Genomic DNA, 17,722 nt, shown 5'->3' on the forward strand with positions numbered 1-17,722 from the left:
AACTCACGTTCAGTGGGATCGGTTGTTAAATGCTTTCCATTTAATACTTTCCACTCTGAATTGCTGCCCCCTTTCCAAATTGAGGCCCAGGTGTGGGCAGGCTCCCGCACAGGAGAGATAAGGAAAGATGTCTCCAAGAGGCAAATGGGGAACACCGAGAAGCCTCCTGCACACACACGCTGCTCCCTAGAATCTCCTCCATCTCTGACTCCATCCTGCACACCATCGTCTCTCATCCCCCAACCCAGGCCTTGACCATAACCCTGTCAAAATCTGCAACTCTCTTCCTCTGTTTCCACCATTATAGTTTCCAACTACTTCTTAGCAGGAAAGGATGCCTCTCTTCTCACCCTCTTCCCTCCCCTCTCCACCTCCCAGTTCTTGCTCCATTACAGACTTTTGGGGCTACTTTGGATTTGTGCTGACCAAATGATACCAGAACTGTGTCACTTTGCTTTCTCAATCCCATGTCCTGGGCAAAAAGGAAAGGATCCTATCACATCTTTTGAGCTCTGGGTCTCTAGGGACAAGGTATCTGTACAGATACCTTGGGAGATACTCTTGGATGCAGCTGCGCAGATGACTTCTAGGAGGAGTGGAGGAGGGACCGTCAACAAAATGATTATGGGTGGGCAAGAGCAACCAGGACTGTGGCTGGGCCCACTCTGGGGAGGAAATATGTCCCCTAGGAATGGAGAGAGTCCATTCCCATTATATCAATCTCCAAGACGGCCTGTAAACCAACCCCAATATCATCATCACTTTGTCTTAATTCCCATTTTGCAGATGAGGCACAGAGAATTGAAGTGACTTACACAAAGTCACACCACAGAAAAGTGGCTGAGCCAAGACTAGAACCCGGGGCCTTTTGACACCCAAGCCCGCACGGTATCCAATAGGCCATGCTGCTTCTCTGCTCCATAAAGTCTGCTCCATCTCTGACAACACCCTAGATCAGCTCCCATCCCCCAACCAAGACCTTGAACGTAACCCTGTCAAATCCTTTAACTCTCCTCCTCTGTCTTCTCCATTATGGATTCCGACCACTTCCCAGAAGGAAAGAATGTCTCTCCCCTCATTCCCATCCCTCCACTCTCCACTTCCCAGCCCTTCCCTGAACCCAGGCTCTTGCTTTGCATATGAGTCCTGGGTGGAGCTGGGGAGGGACAGGGGAAAAAGAGACCAGAGATTGGGCAGGGGCTTCTAAGGCATGGACGGTGTTGGTGCCCCTCCGAGGGGTATTTATACCTGAGACACCTAGCAAAGGAGGACAATCAGCATCATGGTATCCAGACTGCCCCTTGTCCTGTCCTCTAATGTTAGGATTGCCACCAGTTATGCATTTGCTTCTGCAACTCAAGTTCAGTGGGATTGGTCATTTCACACTTGCTGATTGGACACTATGAATTGCTTTCAGATTTCCAACTGGATTTCTATGTGAGGTCCAGATTCCTTCAAGGAAAAAGGGAGATGTCTGGCTTTCAGGCACCATAATGGCGTACCCTCCGAACCACTTATCCATTAGCTTCTGCAAAGGATCGGACATTTCATGCATGCCAATTGGATACCATAGACTGTTGCCGGTTCCCAAACTTCATGCCCGGGCAAGTGCAGACTCCTACAAAGGAAAGATGGGCAGATGGGCTGGCTCTTGGGGAGAAGGGAGAAAAACAAGAAGTATTGTCCCACATGGCTTCCTAAAGTCTACCCCTTTTCAGGAGGTGCTAAAGAAGTAATTTCAGAATTGTGTCACTTCATGCCTCAATCCCAAAATCTGGCCAAAGAGAAAAGTTTCCTCTCATATCCTTTGGCTTTGGGGCTCTGAGGACAAACCATTTATACCTTGGAAGATACTCTTGGATGCAACTGAGCATCTGACTCCTTGGAGGAGTTAGGGAGAGACAGTCAACATAATGACCACGGGTGGGGGAGGGGCATCCAGGTAATGGACTGTGGCCGGGCCCAATCTAGGGAGAAGGTATGTCCCCTAGGGATGGAGAGAGTCCAGTCCCATTGTTGCCAGTCCCCTGCATGGCCTGTCCCCCAACCCCAACCCCAGCATCACCATCACTTTGCTTCTGCAACTCACGTTCAGTGGGATCGGTCGTTTAATGCTTTCCATTTAATACTTTCCACTCTGAATTGCTGCCCCCTTTCCAAATTGAGGCCCAGGTGTGGGCAGGCTCCCGCACAGGAGAGATAAGGAAAGATGTCTCCAAGAGGCAAATGGGGAAAACCAAGAAACCTCCTGTACACACATGCTGCTCCCTAGAGTCTGCTCCATCTCTGACTCCATCCTGCACCCCAACGTCTCTCATCCCCCAACCCAGGCCTTGACCATAACCCTGTCAAAATCTGCAACTCTCTTCCTCTGTCTCCACCATTATAGTTTCCAACTACTTCTCGGCAGGAAAGGAGCCTCTCTTCTCACCCTCTTCCCTCCCTTCTCCACCTCCCAGTTCTTGCCCCAATACAGACCTTTGGGGCTACTTTGGATTTATGCTGACCAAATGATACCAGAACTGTGTCACTTTGCTTTCTCAATCCCATGTTCTGGGCAAAAGGGAAAGGATCCTATCACATCCTTTGAGCTCTGGGTCTCTAGGGACAAGGTATCTGTACAGATACCTTGGGAGATACTCTTGGATGCAGCTGCGCAGATGACTCCTAGGAAGAGTGGAGGAGGGACCGTCAACAAAATGATTATGGGTGGGCAGGAGCAACCAGGACTGTGGCTGGGACCACTCGGGGGAAGAAATATGTCCCCTAGGAATGGAGAGAGTCCATTCCCATTATATCAATCTCCAAGACGGCCTGTGAACCAACCCCAATATCATCATCACTTTGTCTTAATTCCCATTTTGCAGATGAGGCACAGAGAATTGAAGTGACTTACACAAAGTCACACCACAGAAAAGTGGCTGAGCCAAGACTAGAACCCGGGGCCTTCTGACTCCCAAGCCTGCGCAGTATTCAATAGGCCATGCTGCTTCTCTGCTCTATAAATTCTGCTCCATCTCTGACAACACCCTAGGTCAGCTCCCATCCCCCAACAAGTCCTTGAACGTAACCCTGTCAAATCCTTTAACTCTCCTCCTCTGTCCCCTCTATTATGGATTCCGACCACTTCCCAGAAGGAAAAATTGTCTCACCCCTCATCCCCATCCCTCCACTCTCCACTTCCCAGCCCTTCCCCGAACCCAGGCTCTTGCTTTGCATATGAGTCCTGGGTGGAGCTGGGGAGAGACGGGGAAAAAGAGACCAGAGATTGGGCAGGGACCTCTAAGGCATGGATTGTATTGGTGCCCCTCTGAGGGGTATTTATACCTGAGACACCTAGCAAAGGAGGACAGTCAGCATCATGGTATCCAGACTGCACCATGGCCTGTCCTCTAATGTTAGGATTGCCACCAGTTATGCATTCGCTTCTGCAACTCAAGTTCAGTGGGATCGGTCATTTCACGCTTGCCGATTGGACACTATGAATTGCTTTTAGATTTCCAACTGGATTTCTGTGTGAGGCCCAGATTCCCTCAAGGGAAAAGGGAGATGTCTGGCTCCAAGGGGAAAGAGAGCAAACCAAGACATCAAGGCTCCCCCCCCCCCGCCCCATTCTCTGCAGCCAGCCCCAACTCATGGCCAAAGAAAAAAATATCCCATCACCCCCTTTCTGCTCTGTGTGCCTGTGATCCTCATGATGACACACACTTCACCACATTGTGACGTCCCACATGTCAGGTGAAGATTGCTTCAATAAATACAGTTGACTGACTCACTGTGTCCTCACACTGTTACAGTCCTTTCCATCCAAATTGTAACTTCTCCCTTGACATCCCCTAGACCACAAGCATCCATACCATCATACCCTTTTGGAAAAAAATAAAACACCCACCAACCCACCCCTCCTCCATTGCTCCAGAAACTTCAATGGCAGCAGCCACACAAGTTGCCTGGGAGGCGGGGTTCTCTCGAAGTTTAGGCTTCAGTGGGCCGGCAGATTCTGGCTGGCCTTGGCGGCAGCAGCGCCACCCCTCACCCACATAACAATAACAATTATAATGATGATGTTGGTATTTGTTAAGCCCCTACTATGTGCAGGGCACTGTTCTAAGTGCTGGGGTAGGTACAGGGTAATCAGGTTGTCAGGCTCACAGTTAATCCCCATTTTCCAGATGAGGTAACTGAGGCACAGAGAAGTGAAGTGACTTGCCTGCAGTCTCACAGCTGACAAGTGGCAGATCCTGGATTCGAACCCATGACCTCTGACTCCCTAGCCCGGGCTCTTTCCACTTCTCCCCCCCTCCCGCCATGTTTTGCATCCAGGTTAGTTGTGAGTTAAGACCCTTTGGCACTGCCAGTTCCTTCCCAGACAATCAAGGAACCCCTCTTACTCTGGGGCCTGGGGTTTAAATCTGGTGAGTCCCCGTGGTAATCCGGCCCTGACACTGGGGATGAAATATATCCCATGGCTAAGAAGACAGTACAGACTAATGGTTCCTCCTCTTTAAGATGATCTGCTGTGCATTGGCGGCTTGCAGGCTGGTGCTTCCACCGGGACCCCTCTGGACTTTTGAGGCGTGGTCATCCTGGGGGCATCTGCTGGCTCTCACGCGCTTCCGCTGCCCACCAGGATCTTCCAGCCTGCTGCGGCTCAGAGAGTCCTGAAGGGCCTTGCTTCCACAATTATTCATTCATTCACTCAATCGTATTTATTGAGCACTTACTGTGTGCAGAACACTGTACTAAGCGCTTGGAAAAGTACAGTACAACAATAAACAGTGACATTCCCTCCCCACAATGAGTTCACGGTCTAGAGTGGGGGAGACAGACATGAATACAAGTAAATAAAATTCCAGATATGAACATAAGTGCTTTGTGGTTAGGAGAGGGGAAGAGCAATGGGATAAATGAAATTACAGTTATGAACAGACGTGCTTTGGGGCTTGGAGGGGGGAAGAGCAAAGAGAGAAAGTCAGGATGATGATGCAGAAGGTAGTGGGGGCTGAGGAAAAGTCTCTTACTCTGAGAAGTTTGGCAGCCACTGCTGAACTACCTGGTGTTATATGAGGCTTTGTGTGGGTCTGGGTATATGTGTGGGGGTGGGTTGAGCCCTGTGGTGTGGAGGCTTTGAAGGAAGAAGGAGTTAGAGGCTGCATGGAGAGGCACATCACAATGAAGAGATAATAATCATCATCATGGCATTTGTTAAGTGCTTCCTAGGGGCACTGTACTAAGTGCTGGGGTGGAGGCAAGCCAATCGGGCTGGACACAGTCCCTGTCAACCATGGTGCTCAATCCCCATTTTACAGATGCGGGAACTGAGGCACAGAGAGGTGAAGTGACTTGCCCAGGTTTACGCAGAAGACAAGTGGTTTAGCGGGATTAGAACTCATGACCTTCTCACTTCCAGGCCTGTGCCCTATCCGCTATGCCATGCCGCTTGTGTGACGTGCATCCTCACCATGCAAAAGTTCATGCAACGTCATTGGCGTTGAGGGTCACATGAGGGTCTTGCACCCCCTCCCCAAGCCCAGGATAAAAACATTCCCAGATTGGGACTTGACCCCGGGGGCCGTGGTGGTTGTGAAAGGAGGGACCAGATCACAGATCATCAGGAAACAGATGGCGGGGCCGCCACGATCGTGGCCGAGGCCCACTATGAGGCGGAAATATTTCCCCCGGCAAAGAAGACTTCCATTCTCATGGTTTTCAGCCTTCAACGTAGCTGATCCTCCGATCCCATCCTCAGCAGCCTTTGTCAATTCTCTTCTGCTACCCGTGCTCTGTGGGACCTGGCATTTTATGCTTGCCAATTGGACACTGTGGAGTACGTTAACCCTTCAAATTTGGTGACTGGGTTTGGGCAGCCTCTCACAAGGGAAAGATGGGCAGAGCTGGATACAGAGAAGGAAAGGAGCAAACCAAGAAGCCTTCACACTGCTCCCTGTAATCTACCCCTTCTCCTTCCACCACCCTGTATACAGTCATCTCCTGTCCCCAAACCAGACCCCAACACTAACCTTGTCCAAACACACAACTCTCCCCCGCTTTTTCCACCACCATGGATTCCTACCCCTTGTCAAAAGGCAATAGTTCCTTCTCCCCTCACCTCCACCCTCCCCTCTCCTCCAGCCTCTTCCCTGAATCCAGATTCTTGCAAGCTCAGGGACATGCTGAAGACAGAATGATAGAAGTACGTCACTTCACTGTCTCAGTGCCATAATCTGGGCAAAAGGAAAAGACGCTTCTCCCACCCATTGAGCTCCAGGATGAGAGGGACAAGACATTTGTACCTTGGGAGATACTCTTGGATGCAACTGTGCATCTGACTCCTGGAAGGAATGGGGGAAGGACAGGTGACAAAGTGATCGTGGGCTGGGCAGGGTCAGTCAGGGGATGGACTGTGGCAGGGTCAACTTTGAGGTGGAAATATACCCCCTCGAACAGAAGACAGTGCAGCCGCATGGCTTTCAGGCACCATAATGGCGTACCCTCCGAACCACTTATCCATTAGCTTCCACAAATGGATCAGACATTTCATGCATGCCATTTGGATACCATAGATTGCTGTCGGTTCCCAAACTTCATACCCGGGCAAGGGCAGACTCCTACAAAGGAAAGATGGGCAGATGGGCTGGCTCTTGGGGGGAAGGGAGAAAAACAAGAAGTATTGTCCCACATGGCTTCCTAAAGTCTACCCCTTTTCAGGAGGTGCTAAAGAAGTAATTCCAGAATTGTGTCACTTCATGCCTCAATCCCAAAATCTGGCCAAAGAGAAAGTTTCCTCTCATATCCTTTGGCTTTGGGGCTCTGAGGACAAACCATTTATACCTTGGAAGATACTCTTGGATGCAACTGAGCATCTGACTCCTTGGAGGAGTTAGGGAGAGACAGTCAACATAATGACCACGGGTGGGGGAGGGGCATCCAGGTAATGGACTGTGGCCGGGCCCAATCTAGGGAGAAGGTATGTCCCCTAGGGATGGAGAGAGTCCAGTCCCATTGTTACCAGTTCCCTGCATGGCCTGTCCCCCAACCCCAACCCCAGCATCACTATCACTTTTGTCTTTGCTCTGCAACTCACGTTCAGTGGGATCGGTTGTTAAATGCTTTCCATTTAATACTTTCCACTCTGAATTGCTGCCCCCTTTCCAAATTGAGGCCCAGGTGTGGGCAGGCTCCCGCACAGGAGAGATAAGGAAAGATGTCTCCAAGAGGCAAATGGGGAACACCGAGAAGCCTCCCGCACACACATGCTGCTCCCTAGAATCTCCTCCATCTCTGACTCCATCCTGCACACCAACGTCTCTCATCCCCCAACCCAGGCCTTGACCATAACCCTGTCAAAATCTGCAACTCTCTTCCTCTGTCTCCACCATTATAGTTTCCAACTACTTCTTGGCAGGAAAGGATGCCTCTCTTCTCACCCTCTTCCCTCCCCTCTCCACCTCCCAGTTCTTGCTCCATTACAGACTTTTGGGGCTACTTTGGATTTGTGCTGACCAAATGATACCAGAACTGTGTCACTTTGCTTTCTCAATCCCATGTCCTGGGCAAAAAAGAAAGGATCCTATCACATCTTTTGAGCTCTGGGTCTCTAGGGACAAGGTATCTGTACAGATACCTTGGGAGATACTCTTGGATGCAGCTGTGCATCTGACTCCTACTATGAGTGCAATAGAGACAGGTGACAAAGTGGCCTTGGGCTGGGTTGGGTCAGTCGTGGATGGACTGCGACAGGGCCCACCCTGGGGAGGAAATATGCCTCCTAGCACAGAAGACAGTGAAGCCACATAGCTCTCAGTCTCTGACCAGGCCTGTCCTCCGATCCACTTAGCCATTCGCTTCCACAACCCTCACTCGTTGGGGTCAGACATTTCATGATTTCCAACTGGACATCATGGATTGTTTTCAGTTCACAAACTTCACACTGTGGCGAGGGAAAGATTCCTGTGAAGGAAAGATGGGCAGAGCTGGCTTCAGGGGATAACGAGTACAACAAGAAGTGTTGTCCCCTTGGGGATTCCTAAAGTCTGTCCCTTTTCACGTAGATACCGAAGAAGTAATGCCAAAATTGTGTCACTTCGTGTCTCAGTCCCAAACTCTGGCCAATGAGAAAAGTTTCCTCTCACATTCTTTGACACAGGGGTTTTAGGAACAAGTTACTTCTACTTTAGGGGATACTCTTGGATGCAGCTGCGCATCTGATTCCTAGGAGGAGTGGAGGAGGGACCGTCAACAAAATGATTATAGGTTGGGCAGGAGCATCCAGGACTGTGGCTGGGCCCACTCTGGGGAGGAAATATGTACCCTAGGAATGGAGAGAGTCCATTCCCATTGTACCAATCTCCAGGACGGCCTGTGAACCAACCCCAATATCATCACTTTTGAAAAAAAAACCTAGGTTGTTCGGGTTTTTTTTAATGTCATTTGTTAAGCGCTAACTTTGTGCCAAGCACTGTAATAAGGGCTGAGATAGAAACAAAGTGATCAGGATGGACACAGTCCAGGTTCCACAAGGGCCTCACAGTCTTAATTCCCATTTTGCAGATGAGGCACAGAGAACTGAAGTGACTTACACAAAGTCACACCGCAGAAAAGTGGCTGAGCCATGACTAGAACCTGGGTCCTTTGGACTCCCAAGCCTGTGCTGTATCCAATAGGCCATGCTGCTTCTCTGCTCCATAAAGTGTGCTCCATCTCTGACAATCAGGTTGGACACAGTCCAGGTTCCACATGGGGCTCACAGCCTTAATTCCCATTTTGCAGATGTGATAACCTGAGGCTCAGAGAATTGAAATGACTTGCACAAAGTCACACCGCAGAAAAGTGGCTGAGCCAAGACTAGAACCCGGGGCCTTTTGACTCCCAAGCCCGCACGGTATCCAATAGGCCATGCTGCTTCTCTGCTCCATAAAGTCTGCTCCATCTCTGACAACACCCTAGATCAGCTCCCATCCCCCAACCAAGACCTTGAATGTAACCCTGTCAAATCCTTTAACTCTCCTCCTCTGTCTTCTCCATTATGGATTCCGACCACTTCCCAGAAGGAAAGAATGTCTCTCCCCTCATTCCCATCCCTCCACTCTCCACTTCCCAGCCCTTCCCCGAACCCAGGCTCTTGCTTTGCATATGAGTCCTGGGTGGAGCTGGGGAGAGACAGGGAAAAAAAAGACCAGAGATTGGGCAGGGGCTTCTAAGGCATGGACGGTGTTGGTGCCTCTCTGAGGGGTATTTATACCTGAGACACCTAGCAAAGGAGGACAATCAGCATCATGGTATCCAGACTGCACCATGGCCTGTCTTCTAATATTAGGATTGCCACCAGTTATGCATTCGCTTCTGCAACTCAAGTTCAGTGGGATTGGTCATTTCACCCTTGCCGATTGGACACTATGAATTGCTTTTAGATTTCCAAGTGGATTTCTATGTGAGGCCCAGATTCCTTCAAGGGAAAAGGGAGATGTCTGGCTTTCAGGCACCATAATGGCATACCCTCCGAACCACTTATCCATTAACTTCCACAAATGGATCGGACATTTCATGCATGCCAATTGGATACCATAGATTGCTGTCGGTTCCCAAACTTCATACCCGGGCAAGGGCAGACTCCTACAAAGGAAAGATGGGCAGATGGGCTGGCTCTTGGGGGGAAGGGAGAACAACAAGAAGTATTGTCCCACATGGCTTCCTAAAGTCTACCCTTTTTCAGGAGGTCCTAAAGAAGTAATTTCAGAATTGTGTCACTTCATACCTCAATCCCAAAATCTGGCCAAAGAGAAAAGTTTCCTCTCATATCCTTTGGCTTTGGGGCTCTGAGGACAAACCATTTATACCTTGGAAGATACTCTTGGATGCAACTGAGCATCTGACTCCTTGGAGGAGTTGGGGAGAGACAGTCAACATAATGACCACAGCTGGGGGAGGGGCATCCAGGTAATGGACTGTGGCCGGGCCCAATCTAGGGAGAAGGTATGTCCCCTAGGGATGGAGAGAGTCCAGTCCCATTGTTGCCAGTCCCCTGCATGGCCTGTCCCCCAACCACAACTCCAGCATCACCATGACTTTTGTCTTTGCTTCTGCAACTCACGTTCAGTGGGATCGGTGATTTAATGCTTTCCATTTAATACTTTCCACTCTGAATTGCTGCCCCCTTTCCAAATTGAGGCCCAGGTGTGGGCAGGCTCCCGCACAGGAGAGATAAGGAAAGATGTCTCCAAGAGGCAAATGGGGAACACCGAGAAGCCTCCTGCACACACACGCTGCTCCCTAGAATCTCCTCCATCTCTGACTCCATCCTGCACCCCATCGTCTTTCATCCCCCAACCCAGGCTTTGACCATAACCCTGTCAAAATCTGCAACTCTCTTCCTCTGTCTCCACCATTATAGTTTCCAACTACTACTCGGCAGGAAAGGATGCCTCTCTTCTCACCCCCTTCCCTCCCCTCTCCACCTCTCAGTTCTTGCCCCAATACAGACTTCTGGGGCTACTTTGGATTTGTGCTGACCAAATGATACCAGAACTGTGTCTCTTTGCTTTCTGAATCCCATGTTCTGGGCAAAAGGGAAAGGATCCTATCACATCTTTTGAGCTCTGGGTCTCTAGGGACAAGGTATCTGTACAGATACCTTAGGAGATACTCTTGGATGCAGCTGTTCATCTGACTCCTACTATGAGTGCAATAGAGACAGGTGACAAAGTGACCTTGGGCTGGGTAGGGTTAGTCTTGGATGGACTGCGACAGGGCCCACCCTGGGGAGGAAATATGCCTCCTAGCACTGAAGACAGTGAAGCCACATAGCTCTCAGTCTCTGACCAGTCATGTCCTCTGATCCACTTATCCATTCGCTTCCACAAACCTCACTCGTTGGGGTCAGACATTCATGATTTCCAACTGGACATCATGGATGGCTTTCAGTTCCCAAACTTCACACTGCGGCGAGGGCAGATTCCTGTGAAGGAAAGATGGGCAGAGCTGGCTTCAGGCGAGAAGGAGTACAACAAGAAGTGTTGCCCCCATGGGGATTCCTAAAGTCTGTCCCTTTTCATGTAGATACCAAAGAAGTAATGGCAAAATTGTGTCACTTCGTGTCTCAATCCCAAACTCTGGCCAATGAGAAAAGTTTCCTCTCACATTCTTTGACACAGGGGCTTTAGGAACAAGTTACTTGTACTTTAGGAGATACTCCTGGATGCAGCTGCGCATCTGATTCCTAGGAGGAGTGGAGGAGGGACCGTCAACAAAATGATTATGGGTTGGGCAGGAGCATCCAGGACTGTGGCTGGGCCCACTCTGGGGAGGAAATATGTCCCCTAGGAATGGAGAGAGTCCATTCCCATTGTACCAATCTCTAGGACGGCCTGTGAACCAACCCCAATATCATCACTTTTGAAAAAAAAACCTAGGTTGTTCGGGTTTTTTTAATGTCATTTGTTAAGCACTAACTTTGTGCCAAGCACTGTAATAAGAGCTGAGATAGAAACAAAGTGATCAGGTTGGACACAGTCCAGGTTCCACATGGGCCTCACAGTCTTAATTCCCAATTTGCAGATGAGGCACATAGAATTGAAGCGACTTACACAAAGTCACACCGCAGAAAAGTGGCTGAGACAAGACTAGAACCTGGGTCCTTTGGACTCCCAAGCCTGTGCTGTATCCAATAGGCCATGCTGCTTCTCTGCTCCATAAAGTGTGCTCCATCTCTGACAATCAGGTTGGACACAGTCCAGGTTCCACATGGGGCTCACAGCCTTAATTCCCATTTTGCAGATGTGATAACTTGAGGCTCAGAGAATTGAAATGACTTGCACAAAGTCACACCGCAGAAAAGTGGCTGAGTCAAGACTAGAACCCGGGTCCTTTTGACTCCCAAGCCTGCTCTGTATCAAATAGACCATGCTGCTTCTCTGCTCCATAAAGTCTTCTCCATCTCTGTCAATCAGGTTGGACACAGTCCAGGTTCCACATGGGGCTCACAGCCTTAATTCCCATTTTGCAGATGTGATAACCTGAGGCACAGAGAATTGAAGTGACTTGCACAAAGTCACACCACAGAAAAGTGGCTGAGCCAAGACTAGAACCCGGGGCCTTTTGACTCCCAAGCCCGCACGGTATCCAATAGGCCATGCTGCTTCTCTGCTCCATAAAGTCTGCTCCATCTCTGACAACACCCTAGATCAGCTCCCATCCCCCAACCAAGACCTTGAATGTAACCCTGTCAAATCCTTTAACTCTCCTCCTCTGTCTTCTCCATTATGGATTCCGACCACTTCCCAGAAGGAAAGAATGTCTCTCCCCTCATTCCCATCCCTCCTCTCTCCATTTCCCAGCCCTTCCCCGAACCCAGGCTCTTGCTTTGCATATGAGTCCTGGGTGGAGCTGGGGAGAGACAGGGGAAAAAGAGACCAGAGATTGGGCAGGGGCCTCTAAGGCATGGATGGTGTTGGTGCCCCTTTGAGGGGTATTTATACCTGAGACACCTAGCAAAGGAGGACAATCAGCATCATGGTATCCAGACTGCACCATGGCTTGTCCTCTAATGTTAGGATTGCCACCAGTTATGCATTCGCTTCTGCAACTCAAATTCAGTGGGATCGGTCATTTCACGCTTGCCGATTGGACACTATGAATTGCTTTTAGATTTCCAAGTGGATTTCTATGTGAGGCCCAGATTCCTTCAAGGGAAAAGGGAGATGTCTGGCTTTCAGGCACCATAATGGCATACCCTCCGAACCACTTATCCATTAGCTTCCACAAATGGATCGGACATTTCATGCATGCCAATTGGATACCATAGATTGCTGTCGATTCCCAGACCTCATACCTGGGCAAGGGCAGACTCCTACAAAGGAAAGATGGGCAGATGGGCTGGCTCTTGGGGGGAAGGGAGAACAACAAGAAGTATTGTCCCACATGGCTTCCTAAAGTCTACCCCTTTTCAGGAGGTGCTAAAGAAGTAATTTCAGAATTGTGTCACTTCATGCCTCAATCCCAAAATCTGGCCAAAGAGAAAAGTTTCCTCTCATATCCTTTGGCTTTGGGGCTCTGAGGACAAACCATTTATACCTTGGAAGATACTCTTGGATGCAACTGAGCATCTGACTCCTTGGAGGAGTTGGGGAGAGACAGTCAACATAATGACCACAGCTGGGGGAGGGGCATCCAGGTAATGGACTGTGGCCGGGCCCAATCTAGGGAGAAGGTATGTCCCCTAGGGATGGAGAGAGTCCAGTCCCATTGTTGCCAGTCCCCTGCATGGCCTGTCCCCCAACCCCAACCCCAGCATCACCATGACTTTTGTCTTTGCTTCTGCAACTCACGTTCAGTGGGATCGGTCGTTTAATGCTTTCCATTTAATACTTTCCACTCTGAATTGCTGCCCCCTTTCCAAATTGAGGCCCAGGTGTGGGCAGGCTCCCGCACAGGAGAGATAAGGAAAGATGTCTCCAAGAGGCAAATGGGGAACACCGAGAAACCTCCTGTACACACACACTGCTCCCTAGAGTCTGCTTCATCTCTGACTCCATCCTGCACCCCAACGTCTCTCATCCCCCAACCCAGGCCTTGACCATAACCCTGTCAAAATCTGCAACTCTCTTCCTCTGTTTCCACCATTATAGTTTCCAACTACTTCTCAACAGGAAAGGATGCCTCTCTTCTCACCCTCTTCCCTCCCTTCTCCACCTCCCAGTTCTTGCCCCAATACAGACTTTTGGGGCTACTTTGGATTTGTGCTGACCAAATGATACCAGAACTGTGTCACTTTGCTTTCTCAATCCCATGTTCTGGGCAAAAGGGAAAGGATCCTATCACATCCTTTGAGCTCTGGGTCTCTAGGGACAAGGTATCTGTACAGATACCTTGGGAGATACTCTTGGATGCAGCTGCGCATATGACTCCTAGGAGGAGTGGAGGAGGGACCGTCAACAAAATGATTATGGGTGGGCAAGAGCAACCAGGACTGTGGCTGGGACCACTCGGGGGAAGAAATATGTCCCCTAGGAATGGAGAGAGTCCATTCCCATTATATCAATCTCCAAGACGGCCTGTGAACCAACCCCAATATCATCATCACTTTGTCTTAATTCCCATTTTGCAGATGAGGAACAGAGAATTGAAGTGACTTACACAAAGTCACACCGCAGAAAAGTGGCTGAGCCAAGACTAGAACCCGGGGCCTTTTGACTCCCAAGCCTGCGCAGTATTCAATAGGCCATGCTGCTTCTCTGCTCCATAAAGTCTGCTCCATCTCTGACAACACCCTAGGTCAGCTCCCATCCCCCAACAAGTCCTTGAACGTAACCCTGTCAAATCCTTTAACTCTCCTCCTCTGTCCCCTCTATTATGGATTCCGACCACTTCCCAGAAGGAAAAAATGTCTCACCCCTCATCCCCATCCCTCCACTCTCCACTTCCCAACTCTTCCCCGAACCCAGGCTCTTGCTTTGCATATGAGTCCTGGGTGGAGCTGGGGAGAGACAGGGGAAAAAGAGACCAGAGATTGGGCAGGGGCCTCTAAGGCATAGATGGTGTTGGTGCCCCTCTGAGGGGTATTTATACCTGAGACACCTAGCAAAGGAGGACAATCAACCTCATGGTATCCAGACTGCACCATGGCCTGTCCTCTAATGTTAAGATTGCCACCAGTTATGCATTCTCTTCTGCAACTCAAGTTCAGTGGGATCGGTCATTTCATGCTTGCCGATTGGACACTATGAATTGCTTTTAGATTTCCAACTGGATTTCTGTGTGAGGCCCAGATTCCCTCAAGGGAAAAGGGAGATGTCTGGCTCCAAGGGGAAAGAGAGCAAACCAAGACATCAAGCTTCCCCCCCAGCCCTGTTCTCTGCAGCCAGCCCCAACTATGGCCAAAGAAAAAAAGATTTCCATCATCCCCTTTGCACTGTGTGCCTGTGATCCTCATGATGACACACACACTTCACCACATTGTGACATTCCACATGGCAGGCGAAGATTGCTTCAATAAATACAGTTGACTGACTCACTGCGTCCTCACGCTGTTACAGTCCTTTCCATCCAAATTGTAACTTCTCCCTTGACATCCCCTAGACCACAAGCATCCATACCATCATACCCTTTTGGAAAAAATAAAAGACCCACCAACCCACCCCTCCTCCATTGCTCCAGAAACTTCAATGGCAGCGGCCACACAAGTAGCCTGGGAGGCAGGGTTCTCTAGAAGTTTAGGCATCAGTGGGCTGGCAGATTCTGGTTGGCATTGGTGGGAGCAGCGCCACACCTCACCCACATAATAATAACAATAATAATAATAATGTTGGTATTTGTTAAGCGCTTACTATGTGCAGGGCACTGTTCTAAGTGCTGGGGTCGATACAGGGTAATCAGGCTGTGAGGCTCACAGTTAATCCCCATTTTCCAGATGAGGTAACTGAGGCACAGAGAATGAAGTGACGTGCCCACAGTCACACAGCTGACAAGTGGCAGCTACTGAATTCGAACTCATGACCTCTGACTCCCAAGCCTGGGCTCTTTCCACTTCTCCCCCCCTCCTGCCATGTTTTGCATCCAGGTTAGTTGTGAGTTAAGACCCTTTGGCACTGCCAGTTCCTTCCCAGACACTCAAGGAGCCCCTCTTACTCTGGGGCCTGGAGTTTAAATCTGGTGAGTCCCCCCAGTTATCCTGCCCTGACACTGGGGCTGAAATATGTCCCATGGCTAAGAAGACAGTACAGACAAATGGTTCCTCCTCTTTAAGATGATCTGCTCTTCCATCCCATCAAAACCAGCACTTGGACATTCGATTCTACACCTCTTGCTCATTGGGATCGGGCATTTAATGCTTGCCAATTGGACACTGTGTATTGATATCACCTTTCCACCCTGATGTCTGTGTTTGGGAGGCTCCCAAAAGGGAAAGAGAAGCAAGGCTGGCCCCCAGGGCACAGGGGCGGTTCTCCAGGAATCCCAAGATTTTCAGTTGCACCCATAAAAACAGTCTTAACGGCCTACTTATGACCCCTTCTCAACCTCAGGACCAATTTCTGCATTCCTCATTTCCCCAAAGTCTTGGCCTAAGGAAGTGACCCTGCTCCCAGTGGTGGCTCGAAGAGATCATAGCATAAACCAGAGACCATCAGGAAATAGGTGTTGAGATTTCCAAGGATTTTGGTGCTGGCAGGGAAAGTTCAGAGGGGACAGAAAATGGGGTAGGCACAGCACTGGAGATGAAGGGCAGCTGACTTCCTGCCCGATCACGAACGACTAACTGAAGAATTTGTCTCACACCTCGCTTATTTCCAATCTCCAGCACTGCCTTCCCTCCCATCCCACCATCAGCAACACAATATATCAGATTTGACACAGTCAACAGGTAAACACAGGGTCAAGTCAGGGCCTCACTTTTTTAGGTGTTGGGAGGCAGGGACAAAGGTCAGTGGAAATAAATGTCAAACAAGAAGAGTTGATCAATCAATCATATTTACTGAGTGCTTACTGTGTGCTAAGCACAATATAACAGAGTTAGTGGGCATGTTCCCTGCCCACAATGAGCTTAGAGTTCACAGTGAGGATAAAACTATCCAGTTGAAGAAAATAAAAATGAGTAGCAGCTGGTGAGAGCTGCCTAGATATCTGACAGCTATTTGATTTTCACTCCTTTTTAAATAAAAAGATTCTTGTCAAAATCCTAAATGCATTTCACAAAAGAATTTATTTTCACCTTTGTTTCCAATTGGGTCTCATTTCCCCTCTCCTGGCTGCCTCTCCTTGTTAAAAGGCAGGTGCTCCACTTTAAATAGTAAATTTCAGGTGCATTTTCAATGTAAGAATATATATTCCAAGCCCTCTTTTAATATTTTTTATTTTAAGAGAATTAACCTATAAATTGGATGTCCTTAAGGCATCTCCTGAAAGTCGAAGTGTGTTGAAAGTGTGGCTCAGTGGAAAGAGCATGGGCTTTGGAGTCAGGGCTCATGAGTTCGAATCCCAGCTCTGCCACTTGTCGGCTGTGTGACCGTGGGCAAGTCACTTAACTTCTCTGTGCCTCAGTTCCCTCATCTGTAAAATGGGGATTAAGACTGTGAGCCCCACGTGGGACAACCTGATTCCCCTATGTCTACCCCAGTGCTTAGAACAGTGCTCGGCACATAGTAAGCGCTTAACAAATACCAACATTATTATTATTGGAAGCAGACATATTCCAGAATGCCCAAGAAATTAACAGGAACCTAAATTTTTCAATTGAAAGTATTGGTCTTTCTATTATTCATTTTTAATTGTTCATTCTTCTCTCATTATAGCCATTAATTTTCTCATGTTGATGTTTCGCACAGGGTTTATCAATATCCCTATAGTTGGCTTTAATGTTAAGTGCCCTTGATGCTTAAGTATTAGTTTCCTTTTCATTTTTAATTTTAAACATTTTAAAATGTTATTTTCTCTTTACGGTGACTTTTTAACGTTATTTTCCGTGGACTTTATAAATGCCCATGTGGCTGTCTCGAGCGTTATGTGAACTGGAGCTTTAAGAATTGGTTTTATTTTCAGCATTTCACTTCTTAAACGTTTTTTCATTTCTCTTCCTTGCATTATAATGACTTGTTTAACGTTGATATTTTGCATGTCGTCGATAAATGTGCCCCTCAAGAAAATTAGCCCAAAGCTTCCCGTCACTCTCGAAGTTTCTCGTCCCTTCTTACTCTCCAATTTCTCATAGTAGATTACATTAGCACGACACGAT

This window comes from Ornithorhynchus anatinus, chromosome X1 (genome assembly GCF_004115215.2).
Source record: "Ornithorhynchus anatinus isolate Pmale09 chromosome X1, mOrnAna1.pri.v4, whole genome shotgun sequence".
Classification (NCBI taxonomy): Eukaryota; Metazoa; Chordata; class Mammalia; order Monotremata; family Ornithorhynchidae; genus Ornithorhynchus; species Ornithorhynchus anatinus.